Source organism: Nicotiana tabacum, chromosome 5 (assembly GCF_000715075.1).
Source record: "Nicotiana tabacum cultivar K326 chromosome 5, ASM71507v2, whole genome shotgun sequence".
NCBI classification, from domain to species: Eukaryota; Viridiplantae; Streptophyta; class Magnoliopsida; order Solanales; family Solanaceae; genus Nicotiana; species Nicotiana tabacum.
In genome coordinates, this window is record NC_134084.1 from 74,931,308 (window position 1) to 74,946,454 (window position 15,147).

Here is a 15,147-nt window from a genome sequence, read left to right on the forward strand (position 1 = left end):
TCAAAAATGATAAACAACAAACAAGAAGATCAAACTTATACTAATTTCGGATTCAAGAACAATCAAGCAAAGTATGGACATAAATGAAAAGTTTCAACAATAATAACAAGTAAGTTTTATTCAAATTCGAATTAAACTCGAATTAGGCTTAAACAAAACAAATAAACATATTCAAATCACTAAACTTCAAATAATCAATTGATATTTTAAAATTAATTCCAACAAAATTATAACAAAGATACATTGAATTAAAAAAAAATTAACAACCAAAACATAGCTTCACATTAAATCACTGAATTAAAAACGAACTTCAAACAAAAAATGAACACGAATTAAATCTATATTAAACAACAAACAACGGATTCAAGCGATTTAAACTAAATCTAAACAGTGGGGTTATGGGTGATGATGGTCGTGACGATGACGGAGCTGGAGGTCGACTGGGCAGTGTCGATGATGGGTCGTTTGACTGAAGGAGACGACGACGAAGTAGCAGAAGGAGCAGCAAACGCAACAATGGCGGAGCAGCAGCAACAGACGCAGCAGCGGTGGAGCAGCAGCAGACGCAGCAGCGGCAGAGCAGCAGCAGTGACGCAGCAGCGATGGAGCAGCAGCGGCAGACGCAGCAGCGGCAGCACGGAGGAGAAGAAACAACAGCAGCACGAGCTGAAGAAGCAGACGACGCAGCAGCAGCAACACGGAGGAGCTGGAAGGAGGGGTCGTTCATGGCGAGGTTCTGTTCGAAGCTAGAGCTTGGAGGGGTCGTTCATGGCTTGGGCTGTGTGATGAAGAATATGAGGAGGGGGAGGTCGTGTGAGGGTGGTCGACGTTGGGCAGCAGGGTAGCAGCAAGGGGGGGGGAAGCCATGGTTGCTTGGGGTGTTTGGGATTTTGGAGAAGAAGAAGAGGGAGGGGGCGGTTGTCTTTAGGTTTTAGGGTTTTTGTTTTGTAAAATGTAAGATAGGGGGGTGTTGGGTATGTGGGTTATGGACCGGGTCGACCCAGTTTCAAATGGACCGGGTCATGGGGAAGGTTGGGTATTTTTTGGGCTTGTGGCTTGAATTTGAAGAAGAGCCCCATTCCGATTTTCTTTGTATTTTTGTTCTCTTTTCTTCTTTTATTTTCCTAAAACTAAATTCTAAAAATCCTTAAATTATCATATAGAACTAAATTAATTTATAAAAACACAAATTAACTCCCAATAACAATTAACACACAATTAAGCATGAAATTGTACAATTGGACATTAAATGCTAAAAATGCAAAAGATGCCTATTTTTGTGATTTTCATTTTTTGTAAAACAAACTTAATTACTAACAATTATAGGATTAAATCCTAAATGCAAATGCGACATATTTTTGTATTTTTTTTTATTAATTTAACAAATAAACATGCGCAGACAAATGCGAATAATTATCCAAAAATACCACAGAAATTCAAAAAATTGCACACCAAGGAAAATTGTTTTATTTTGAATTTTTTGGGAGTAATTACTTCATAGGGCAAAAATCACGTGCTTACAGCTGCCCCTCTTTGCCCGAAGACACGAAGGGTCTTCGTGCAAAGATAAAGTGAGCGATTTTTGCCCATTCGAGTACTCTGTGTGAAGCATTTTTTTGAAAGATTTGACCGAACCTTTGCTTCAGAGGTTTCCTACATATCCTGGGCTGAACAAGAATCAGGTTAATGTAGTTCGGAAAGTTTTGGTAGCTGGGACTACCATGGGACTACAATGTTACTGTTGTTGTATGCTACTTTTACTTGTTTGTTGACCTCCTTATTACACCATGCTTAAAAGAAAACAAAAAGCTAGGCTAGACTACGGATCATAAGATCTCATCTATCTACAACTTGTTCTTGTTGCCTTGCTTTCTTGTCGGCTTGTGTTTTCTCCGGTGCTTTTCTTCCGTGAATTTGGGGATGACACTGGCCCTTTGCTTTTCTGAATACCAGTTTTCATCATTTTGTTCGGTCCGCTAGGGACATGGCTTTCTTCATTAAGCTTTTCGGCGGTTCCTCTGGGGATACGACTTTCTTCATCAAATTTGTTATGTTGGGCATGATTTAATGTTCACATGCCACTTCTTTCAAGATGCATTTTTTCTTCATTTTGACTCATGCGCTTGAATTTGTGCTGTGACCTCTTGTTGCAACTTGGTGCTTTCCGGTGCTGGGGATTTTTATTGTTTCCTGCTGGGGATTCCTGTTGTAACCTTCTGCCTTTCGGTGGGGTTACTGATTTCAAGATCTGAAGTATAAGACTAAAAAGTATTCCTCTCGTTATACAGGTGGGAGCCTGACATAGAAATAAAATAAAATGTGTACCCGCATTATATTGGTGGGCGACCTAGGACATGAAATGTAAAGACTAAAATGTGTACCCTCATTATACTGGTGGGCGACCTAGGACATGAAATGAAAAATGCATATCCTCATTATACTGGTGGGCGACCTAGGACAGGAAATAAAAACAGAACTGCATACCCTCATTATACTGGTGGGAAACCTAGGACATGAAATGAAAAATGCATACCCTCATTATATTGGTGGGCGACCTAGGACAGGAAATGAAAAATGCATACCCTCATTATACTGGTGGGCGACCTAGGACAGGAAATGTAAAGACAGAATTGTATACCCTCATTATACTGGTGGGCGACCTAGGACATGAAATGAAAAATGCATACCCTCATTATACTGGTGGGCGACCTAGGACATGGAATGAAAAATGCGTACCCTCATTATACTGGTGGGCGACCTAGGACAGGAAATGTAAAGATGCATACCCTCATTATACTGGTGGGCGACCTAGGACAGGAAATGAAAAATGCATACCCTCATTATACTGGTGGGCGACCTAGGACATGGAATGAAAAATGCATACCCTCATTATACTGGTGGGCGACCTAGGACAGGAAATGAAAACAGAACTGCATACCCTCATTATACTGGTGGGCAACCTAGGACATGAAATGAAAAATACATACCCTCATTATACTGGTGGGCGACCTAGGACATGAAAATGAAAAATGCATACCCTCATTATACTGGTGGGCGACCTAGGACATGAAATGAAAAATGCATACCCTCATTATACTGGTGGGCAACCTAGGACATGAAATGTAAAGACAGAATTGTATACCCTCATTATAGTGGTGGGCGACCTAGGACATGGAATGAAAAATGCGTACCCTCATTATAATGGTGGGCAACCTAGGACAGGAAATGTAAAGATGCATACCCTCATTATACTGGTGGGCGGCCTAGAATAGGAAATGAAAAATGCACACCCTCGTTATACAGGTGGGCGCCTAATGGTAAAGACATGAAATGTATTCCCTTGTTATACAGGTGGGCGCCTAATGGTAAAGACATGAAATGTATTCCCTTGTTATACAGGTGGGCGCCTAATGGTAAAGACATGAAATGTATTCCCTTGTTATACAGGTGGGCGCCTAATGGTAAAGACATGAAATGTATTCCCTTGTTATACAGGTGGGCGCCTAATGGTAAAGACATGAAATGTATTCCCTTGTTATACAGGTGGGCGCCTAATGGTAAAGACATGAAATGTATTCCCTTGTTATACAGGTGGGCGCCTAATGGTAAAGACATGAAATGTATTCCCTTGTTATACAGGTGGGCGCCTAATGGTAAAGACATGAAATGTATTCCCTTGTTATACAGGTGGGCGCCTAATGGTAAAGACATGAAATGTATTCCCTTGTTATACAGGTGGGCGCCTAATGGTAAAGACATGAAATGTATTCCCTTGTTATACAGGTGGGCGCCTAATGGTAAAGACATGAAATGTATTCCCTTGTTATACAGGTGGGCGCCTAATGGTAAAGACATGAAATGTATTCCCTTGTTATACAGGTGGGCGCCTAATGGTAAAGACATGAAATGTATTCCCTTGTTATACAGGTGGGCGCCTAATGGTAAAGACATGAAATGTATTCCCTTGTTATACAGGTGGGCGCCTAATGGTAAAGACATGAAATGTATTCCCTTGTTATACAGGTGGGCGCCTAATGGTAAAGACATGAAATGTATTCCCTTGTTATACAGGTGGGCGCCTAATGGTAAAGACATGAAATGTATTCCCTTGTTATACAGGTGGGCGCCTAATGGTAAAGACATGAAATGTATTCCCTTGTTATACAGGTGGGCGCCTAATGGTAAAGACATGAAATGTATTCCCTTGTTATACAGGTGGGCGCCTAATGGTAAAGACATGAAATGTATTCCCTTGTTATACAGGTGGGCGCCTAATTTCAACAACTTTGAAAATAAAATGCCATTCCTTTCTTTAGGCTGGCGAGATTTCAACAACTTTTAAAAATAAAACGCCTTTCCTCTCTTCAAGCGGGCTCCTGACTTCAACAACTTTGAAAAATAAACGCCTTTCCTCTCTTCAGGCGGGCTCCTGATTTCAACAACAACTTTGAAAAATAAACGCCTTTCCTCTCTTCAGGCGGGCTCCTGATTTCAACAACAACTTTTAAAAATAAACGCCTTTCCTCTCTTCAGGCGGGCTCCTGACCTCAACAATTTCTTAAATTTTAACGCCTCCATTCTTCAGGCGGGCTCCTGAATTCAATTCTAATATTTTTAAAAATAAATCAAGCTCCTTTCGAGCTTTGGAGAAAGATTCATCGGACTAAGATTTGATATCTCAGGAGAAAATTTCATCAGACTAGGACTTTTATCCTAGGAGGAAAATGTAAAGATCAAAGGTTTGAGAAACTTACCTTTGTAATTCCCTTTTTTTTCTTTTCTTTTTTCCTTGCGCTGCTTTGTTCCTGTTTCAACTCTCAAGAAACTTTTATCAGTTTTTTTTTATGGTGGCCGATTTGTGGCCTTGCTGGGGGATGATTATCTCCTTTAAAAGCTCGTGTTGTCTTTCCCCGAGACTGCTGGGGATAATACCGCTGGGGAATTATTTACTTACCTATTGGGGAATAATATTATTGGGGAGTCTCCTTTCTTCCCCTTTTCTCCAAAGCTACTTCTTTCAAAACTTTTCTCTCTCAATATTGCCGAGGATAAAATGTTATCAGCCGGGGATAACGCTGTTGAGGATAACACTGCTGGGAGATTTTGATTCCTTCAAAACTAGTGCTTCCCTCTTCTGAAGGCTGCTGGGAATGATACTGGCCTTTTGCTTTTTCCGAGCACAAGTTTCATCCTTTTGTTCTGTCCGCTGGGGAATAATTTCCTTTATTAAAACTTGTTATGCTGGGGGTAAAACTGGTTCAAAGACCACTTCCCTTGAGACTGGTGCTATCTTTATTCTTCCCCGAATGGGTATCTGACTTCCAGAAAATTTTCTATATGAAAGGAAAATTTTCTGCCCCAGTTTGATAATACCCCTTGTGGCATGCATTTCTGTCATCAATGCCATTTCCTTTACCTGTTTCAAATAAAAAAACAAAAAAAAAATGCGGTGGTTGGTTATGATACTCTTACTGTGATGGTTTTCCATTTCTCCTTCCTTGCTATGCGTTCCAAAACTTGTTGAGGATGTTATTATTTGCTGGGGATAATCCCTTTCTGCTGGGGATATCCCTCTTCTTTTGTGGCATAGCTCGGAAACTGGCATTTCCCCGACCTTTTAGTCTCGTATGAATTTCCCAAATCATGATCATTTCTCTCCTTGATTTGTCCACGGGCCTTGGCCTTGAGGTTTATAACCTTTGATTTCGGCAAGGGTATCCCTCTTGACATTTGTCAATCCTTTTGTCAATTCCCTTTTGCTGGGGATATCTTTTTTGACACTGGCCTCGCGTTTGTTCCTTGCTGACTATACCACTTGGATGTACTAGTCAGATCTCATCTTGCATGATTAGAAAGTTGATGGCCTATTTTGAAGTCATTTCCCACTGGTTCTGACCAAACAGACTCTACTGGGGAATGTTTCTATGAAAGGAGAAAAATAAACAAAAGGGGAACCGAATAAAGGACAAAGGAAAAAAATGACTCTTTAACAAAAGAAACTATAAATAAAAACCTATCAAACGCCGATACCGACTCTAATGGTCGTGACATGCACATGTGGCCTATCCTCCGCCATCAATCGTCTTTCAAGATCTTCACTTGGAGATTCCCCATATGATTCTTAATCTTATTCGACTTGTAGTGCCCAAAGGGTTTTCACTATCAAGCCTCTCTCATTTTGTTTTTTTTTCTCTCAGCTTTCATCGTCTTATGGCGTCCGTGAAGATTTTCACCGATAAGACTCTCTCAGTTGTATCACTTTCCAGCTGGGGATTTGGAGTGTTGCCGGTATGATTCTCTCTGCTAGGGATTAGAGTCTCTTCTGCTGTAGAACAGAGTGTTCTGTTCACCGGTAAGACTCTCATTTGTCTGACTTGGCATCTTTTGCAGACTGATCAGAAGGTCTTTCTTTGGACCGTAATATGGGTTTTTGGACATGCTAGAAAGAAAGGGTATTAAAGGCTAAAAAACAAAACAATTTGAGGTTCAAAATTACAACCTTCGGAACCATATTTGTTTACAACAAGCGCAACCCTTGTCCCAATTTCTTGCTTGGGGATTATTATATTTTTTTTTAATTTTTATTACACCATGACCGAGCCGTGAGGCGCCTACGTATCCTCTTTGAGGAATCAGGTCGAACGTAGTTCCCAATTCCTCTGTTTGCTTCTGACTTTTTTTTTGTTATTATTTTTCTTTTGTCGTTTTGTTGATTTTTTTTCTTTTTGTGTTTTTTTTCTTTTCTTATCTTTTTATGTTTGTGTTTCTACTCTTTGCTACTGATTCCGAAAGAGGGGTATGAAAGAAGAAAATAAACAAGGCTCAAAAGGGGTAACGAAGGATAAAGTGTTTAGGTAGCAGAACGAAATGCCTTCGTCATTCCAGTCTTCAAAACACGCCAAGCACAAACAACACAATTGAACATAGATTTATAGTCTCTTTTGATGGTGTTGGACTTGACAATTATATTTTTCATTTGCCTTTTCATTTGTCATCTCTAAAGCACTGCTGGGCAACACTCTCACTCTCTTTATCATGAACGACCCTTATGTTAATTTGGCGAATCTTTCTTTTAACGATTTTCTTTGTGTTTTACTTGCCTAGTTCCGCATGACTCGAGCTCCGAATAATCTCAAACCGTCTTTATTCCTTTTAAATATTCCGATCACCTCCCAATGGTTTTATGATTATCTTTTAAGATCAGGCCCAAACTGTGTGTGTATGTCATGTCACCAGAATCGGTGCTGAACAAAAATGACAGAAGGACCAAACAAAAGATGACGGGAAATAATAAAAGACCGGATTTTGCATTAGATTACTGGTGAAATGGTTTGAATAACAAGACAAACAAAACAAACCATAAGAAAATCCTAAAATAGCCTGGACAAAACTTAAACAAACTGCTATGACAAAAATGGAAAGATAAGAAGGTTTGACACAGGACAATATCCGAATTAACCTTAAGAATAATCCGGACAACAGAAATGACAACAAAATAAGCCACCAAAAGCTTCTCTCTTGCTAACCAAGGAACGGAGTGTCCTCCCATTTTATCAATACTAGCATCTCAGCCACTGAGCTTCGCATCAGTACTGCCAGACCATTGCCAACTTCAATATCATCAACCTTAGTCAACAAGTCCCAATAGGATTCGAGTGCTTCTGTTATCAGGCCTGATCCCCGCAAAGTGTGCTTCTGGGTCTTGTATTTCCGGCTTACCACAAACCAACCACCTTAATTTTCTTTGCGATTCAAAACAAAACAGGTTAGAATGGACTCAGTCGGTTTTCATTATTAACAACATCTTTTTCCCCTCTTTTTTCTTTTCCTTTTTTTCTTTTTTTCTTTTTTTTTCATTCTTTTTTTCTTTTTTGTTGTGGTCGAATCTTATGGAGATTGCCTACGTATCATGACCCCGCATGAATCAGACCTTGCGTAGTTTGGACCAATAAAAGATAAACAATACTAAACATTTTTTTCAATTTTCATATTAAAACAAACTAGGTTTCAAAGGTTTGAAGATGACCTACAAACTCGAAAATCAAACAACCCACATATTCTAATTAAAAGATTTACAAACTCCAAAAACAAATGGCCAACTTCCTTTCTCCGTTTGACAAATGCAACCGAACGGTTATTTTTGCAAACGTGGCCCCTTCCCAATTTCTCATGAATTTTGAGGCCGGGGAGGATTATTTTATGACACTTTACAAACTTGTCCGTTCTTTTACGAAAATAGCCTTTCGACAACTGAAAGATACTCTAAGGCTATTTCGGCAAGAACGGTTTAAGACGCGGCCGAAACTGGCTCGGCTTATTTTTGACTAAAAATCCAAACGGTATTCACCTGACCGCTGACTCTTTGTTTTTTTTTTTCAAATTACAATAAAACCTGGTGTTGCAGACACGGCCCTTCAGTGCCTCGGGGACGAAGATTTTTAAGGATGTGTGGGTCAACTGCACCAAATCTTCAAAATGACCCAAAAGGTGGCAGTTTATGCAAAGTCAGCCTTCCGGCGTCCCTTTCGGGAACATTCGGCTATGTTTTGACAAAACAGCGTCACCCGACTTCTTTATGACAGAATTAAAATTTTGACATGTTTTTTTTATTATTTATTTGTTTTTGGCTATTTTAGCAAAAGGTGGGGTTGGACCCGATGAGGGTTGCCTACGTATCTCACATCCGGTGAGAATCAAACCCGCGTAGTTCGGGCCAGTAAATAAAGTAAACAAATTAGCTCTTCTTTTTTTGTTTTGAGAATCAAACCCCCGTAGTTCAGGCAATCATGAATAAAGTAAATAAACTAACCCTTTTTCTTTTTCTTTTTTTGAATTTTTTGGAATTTTACTTTCAATGAAAGAAATGCTTCTAAAAAATATTTTTGAATTTTGACTTTTCTTTTCAATTTTGAAAGAAGAATGAAAATATTTTCGGATTTTTGGAAGAAATTCAAAGAAAATATTTTTTTTTATTCAAAACAATTAAAAAGACTTTCTAAAGACATCAATAATGGAAAATATTTTTGGATTTTTTTCTTGAAAATTGGGGGTCTAAAATACTTTTTTAGAAGAGAAATAAAGAAAAATACTTTTTGGATATATATATATATGTATATTGCAACAAATAATAAAACCACGTTCAACGCAAGACTCGTTTTATTTTCATTTTTGGCGTTTTCATAAACAACTAAATAAATAAATAAATAAAAACATTTTAAAAACAAGACTCTTTTTTCATTTTCATTTTTCATGGCAAGACAAACTATTTTCTTTTTCTTCTTTTTCATTTTTCATTTTGAAGACAAAACAAAGTGAAGATTTTTTAGTTTTAACAAAATGACCAACATATTCTTCAACCTAAAAATAAGGGACTCTTTTCTATTTTTTTTCTTTTGCTTTTTGAGCGAAACAAACTATATATAAAAAATATTTTTTCTTTTCTTTTCATTTTTCCCAAAATTTTGGCAGAATTTCACCAGTATTTGGACATTGTTATTTTTTCAAAACAGAAGAGTAACCCTATACACTGCTATTTTCCTTTCTTTCTCTTTTTTTTTTTAAATTTTTCCCCATACTCAAAACCGGTCATCATACAAGTTCAAAGCAAATAAATGCACAAGCAGTGAGTAGGATGCATCAAGATGGTCTTTTCTGTTTCAGGTTGCTATTCCTAGACGGACCCAACCCCTGTGTTGAATCCCCTAAGTCAAAAATGCACATGATGCAGATAAGCGTTCCTACTAGGGATCCGGCATGAAGTTGAGTTATTCTAGGTTCAGAACCTGGGTATTTGTTCTAAACCTGGCTTACCCGAGCGGACAGCTCGAGCCGAGGAGGAGGCGGCAGTCCGGGAATACAGAAGCTTCACCGGCTTTGCGACTTATCCAAACCTCGTTCTAAATTGGGACTTGACACTATACAAAAAAGAAGTCGTACGAAGTACACCCTTCTTCATGATTCAGAAGACTCAGAGAGAAGATGGGTTTCGGCACAGTTTATATACAGTTCACAAAATATCAAAGCGGTAAAAGAAATTAGTTAGCACATTAAGCACATATCATGTAACAAAATCAGATAAAGCTGAACATAACAATTTATTCTAAGCTCGATTTCTAACCCTGAACCAGTGATTCTGGGTTTGTCCCCAGCAGAGTCGCCAGAGCTGTCACACCTCCTTTTTCCGACCCCGTGAGGGGTGAAGGAGTTTTTTCCAATTAAAGGACAATCGAAACGGGATTTGTTTGTTTATTTCAGAGTCGCCACTTGGGAGATTTAGGGTGTCCCAAGTCACCAATTTTAATCCCGAATCGAGGAAGAGAATGACTCTGTATTACAGTCCGCGAACCAGAAATCCGGATAAGGAATTCTGTTAACCCGGGAGAAGGTGTTAGACATTCCCGAATTCCGTGGTTCTAGCACGGTCGCTCAATTGTCATATTTGGCTTAAATATCTGATTTTTATACATATTATAAACTTATGTGCAAATTTTATCCCTTAGCCGCTTTTATTATTATATTTCAAAAGAATATGAACATCGTTTAAAAACATGTCTTTGGGTTGCGTCACATGAAATGCACCCGCAATCCGGAACACATTTTTATTCAATGTTTTGGGATTTGGATTTGGGTTGCATGAAATGCACACCCGAGTTTAAGAAGGTAAGATTATTAAAATGCGCGCCTAAAGCAATTAGCGTATTTATTATTTTGGATAAGGCCGTGGAGTTTGCTAAGCGGCTGATCCCGAATTCTAAGTAATTAACGCATGCATTTGTGAGGGCCCCGCAATCTGTGTGTTTTATTTGGCGAGGCTCGTCTCATTTATTTTAAATGGACAAATCCTAAAGCGACTACATTTTTCCTATTAAAATTAGTCTCTAAAATAAAGAAAGAAAATCCTAATTAATTACGAGTTTTTATTTTATTTATTTAAGAAAGCATGGCATACTAATTGCTAGATTAATACAAATATTGATGAAAAAGAATTTTACTCAAAAAATTTGAAATTATAAATAAAATAAAATTCGACAACTAATATTCAAAAGAATCAAATACAGCTAGATTAAAACTCAGCATTGTTATAAAAAAACTATTGAGATTAATTATTCACAACCATTTGAAACTAGATTTAACCATAATTACTAAAGCTTATTAGAAAGTTTATTAGACTTAAACGTTCTTCTAATCTTGACTGAACTCAAATCATGCCTTAATGCCTAATTTACGAAATTTAATTTAAATTCATGCCTTAGCTAAATTTAGCTACTTGTTCATGATTAACCTACTGTTGATAATCTTGAAACCTTCATAACTAGTGAATTAACCCGTTTTGCCAAACCGATTCATTAAAGACTAACTTATGTTATTTTTTCTTATTCCAATTATTATTCAGTAATACATGAAATAGCTTAAATACAATCAATAAAAGGAAAAAAAAAACGAAATTAAAACTTCAAAATTTCATTCTTCATATGTATTGTCATGGGCGGCTTTCCAGCCGTGCCCCATGACCCCTTGGGCGCGCCCCGTGGCGTCCTAGCAAGCCTTCCAATGCCTAGCGCCACGGACGGCCCCGTGGTCTTGGTCGCGCCAAGTGACAAGCGCGCATGTGCCTCTGTCGCCCCACCGATATCCCTCGCCAGCGCCCAACCGCAGGCAGATGCCAACAGCGCCACGCGCGCAGACAATGCCGCGCGCGCAGATCCTGATGCCAAAGACTATGCTGCCGACAACGGCCATGTTTTCTGCCTTATAGCAAACTAAGTCTTTTTCATTGTAAATATAGAGTAGTTTTATTCCATGTAATTTCATTATGTTTCTCTAGCTTAATCAAGTCTAGTCTTGTAGCTTTGGATTATTTTTTTTAAGCATTATTAAGGGGGACCAAACAATCAAAACTTTCTAGCAAGCAAACAATTCTCTGTACTGGTGTCTCTCCCCCTCGACACCGCATTTCCTTTCTGTAATAGCTTTCATTAATGCAATCAAGCTTTCTTTCATTCTCAATTCTCATTCCTGTTCTCTCACTTTCTCTTGACATTGGTTTTCCCGTACGGCACTGACAATCTAGTCTAGCGTACGGAGGGGACCTCAGTTGGCGGACAGTAACTGCACTGACATCAGTTGCTTAGCCTTACGTCGCCCTTCCAAGGAATCTCAGGAAGGCGCCGCGTAACAGTTGGTATCAGAGCCTAGGCTCGACATCGGACGAGGGAACGCATTGCCATTACCACCATTTCTGACCATGGTGAATCATGGGGACCGCATTGCGGCCCTTGAACAGACGGTTGACGGATTACTGCCCATCATGGATACGATGCCTGAACTAAGAACCAGCCTAGGGCAAAGGTTGGATGACCTGGAACGCAGGGTGCTCCAGGCCGAAGTTGACATAGAAAACATCAGTCGTGACTCCGAGGGAGATCGACAAACGGCAGCCACAGAGGCAGCCGAAATTTTTGGCAAATTCGAGGGACTCCAACAGGAGCGTGCCGAGGATTTAGCTTACAGGGCACAAGAGGCAGATAGGGTGACTGCCATGCAACAAACTATTGACGACTTGACAGACAAGCTCAATGTTGTCAATGCTGCTTTACAGGGCCTACTGCGAGGCGGTGGAAACCAGGTCGGGGGCACTGCAAACCCCACCTCCGCGACACAAAAATTGAAAATTCCTGAGCCAAAGCCATACAGTGGAGCTAGGAATGCCAAGGAAGTGGAGAACTTCATTTTTGATGTCGAACAATATTTTGATGCTGTTGGGGGCCTAGAAGAAGCCAAGAAGGTAGCAACTGCTGCCATGTATCTTCAGGGTGATGCTAAACTCTGGTGGCGGGTGAAATACGAAGCTATCAAGGCCGGTGAAGATGCTCTCGAAACATGGGCAGAACTGAAGGCAGCCATCCGCCTACAATTCTTCCCCGAGAATGTTGAATACAATTCAAGGAGAAAGCTACGGGAGCTCCGTCAGACCAAATCTGTGCGGGACTACGTGCGGGAATTCTCCGCGCTCATGCTAAGCATACGCGACATGGGGGACAAAGACAAGCTCTTTACCTTCCTAGAAGGGCTGAAACCTTATGCCCGTATGGAGCTACAAAGGCAACGGGTAGATACCCTGCCCAAGGCGATCCAAGCAGCTGAATGCCTTGGGGACTATCAAATGGAAGCCCGGAAGGATAGGCCTCAACCGCCTACCCGAGCGGGATTCAAAGGGGGCCAGTCTAGCAATGGTGGCCCTAGCAGAAGTGGGGGAGATCGGAGCTCAACCAAACCTAAGGCTCCCTCCACAGGCAGCAACAGTGCTGCATCTAACAACAATGATCGGGGGAGGAAGCCTCCTTCAGGGTGCCGTCATTGTGGCGGACCACATTGGAACAATGAGTGCCCACATGCACAGATGAATGCCCATCAGACTCTTGATGATGGGACAGATGACGATTCAGACGATGCGGATCAGACTGAACCCGTAGGTGCCTTCAATGCAATTGTTGGCTCCATTTCTGAGGCATTAGCAGAGACTAGTGCTGGTATCCGTAAGAAGAAGGACCCATGTCCCGTCACCAAAAAAGGGAAAAAGAAGGCGGATGATGAGACTCCTCTTAAGCACGAGAGGACCTTAATGTTCGTTGAGATGAAGGTGAATGGCAAGCCCATTCGGGCCATGGTAGACACGGGTGCTACCCACAACTACTTAGCCTCGACTCAGGTGGAGCGCCTTGGTCTAGTCGTAGGGAAAGGTAGAGGCCGTGTCAAGGCTATCAACTCACCTCCCCAGCCAGTGGGTGGAATAGCCAAAGAAGTACCGATGAAGCTTGGCCCTTACGAAGGAAAATTCAACTTGCGTGTGGTGATCATAGATGACTTCGAGTTGATAGTTGGATTGGAATTCCTGAGGCAAACCAACACCATGCCTGTACCGTATGCTGACATGTTACTGATGATGGGAGCAAACGGGGCCAAGCCCTGCGTTATCCCGTGCATGCCCATGAAGATGGCCGTTGAAAACATCTCGGCCTTGCAGTTGAAGAAGGGGGTCAAAAGAAACGAACCTACGTTCCTGGCAACCCTCTGCATCGAAGATGTAGAATGCTCCTCGGGTCCCATTCCTGAACCCGTGAAGGAGCTACTACTAGAGTTTGAAGATGTCATGCCACAAGACATGCCAAAGCGACTACCGCCTAGGCGCACTGTGGATCATGAAATTGAGCTGGTGCCGGGCGCGAAGCCACCTGCCCGGGCGCCTTACAGAATGTCACAACCCGAACTCACCGAACTTCGGAGACAATTGACGGAAATGCTAGACACAGGGATTATCGTGCCCTCCAAATCCCCATACGGGTCCCCTGTGCTATTCCAAAAGAAACATGATGGTAGTCTACGACTCTGTGTGGACTATCGGGCTCTAAACAAAATTACTGTGAAGAACAAGTACCCTATTCCGTTAATGGCAGACTTGTTCGATAGACTGGGTGGCGCGACAGTGTTCACCAAAATAGATCTGAAGACAGGTTATTGGCAAGTTCGGATTGCAGAGGGTGATGAGCACAAGACGACCTGTGTGACAAGATATGGCTCGTACGATTTCCTAGTTATGCCATTCGGCTTGACTAACGCCCCAGCTACATTTTGCACTTTGATGAACCAAGTCTTCCGGGAGTACATTGATGAATTCGTGGTGGTCTACTTGGATGACATTGTGGTATATAGCAAAACATTGGAGGAACACCTGATGCACTTGCGGAAGGTCCTAGCTCGATTACGGGAGCATGAACTATACGCGAAGCTATCTAAGTGCTCCTTTGCTCAAAAGCAAATTGACTTCCTCGGACATGTCATTGGGGAAGGGCGAATCAAGATGGACCAGCAGAAGATTCAGGCAATCACAGATTGGCCGCCACCTAAGGATATCCATGCCTTGAGGGCGTTCCTTGGTCTATGCAATTTCTATCGGCGATTCGTGAAAAACTACTCCCTCATTGCAGTACCATTGACAGAACTCCTCAAGAAGATCACGCCTTGGGAATGGGGACCCAAGCGAGCGGAGGCCTTTAACGCATTGAAAGCGGCTATGGCTAGTAGCCCCGTCTTGGCCCTTCCTGATCTGGCCAAGCCATTCGAAGTACAAACAGATGCATCTGACTATGC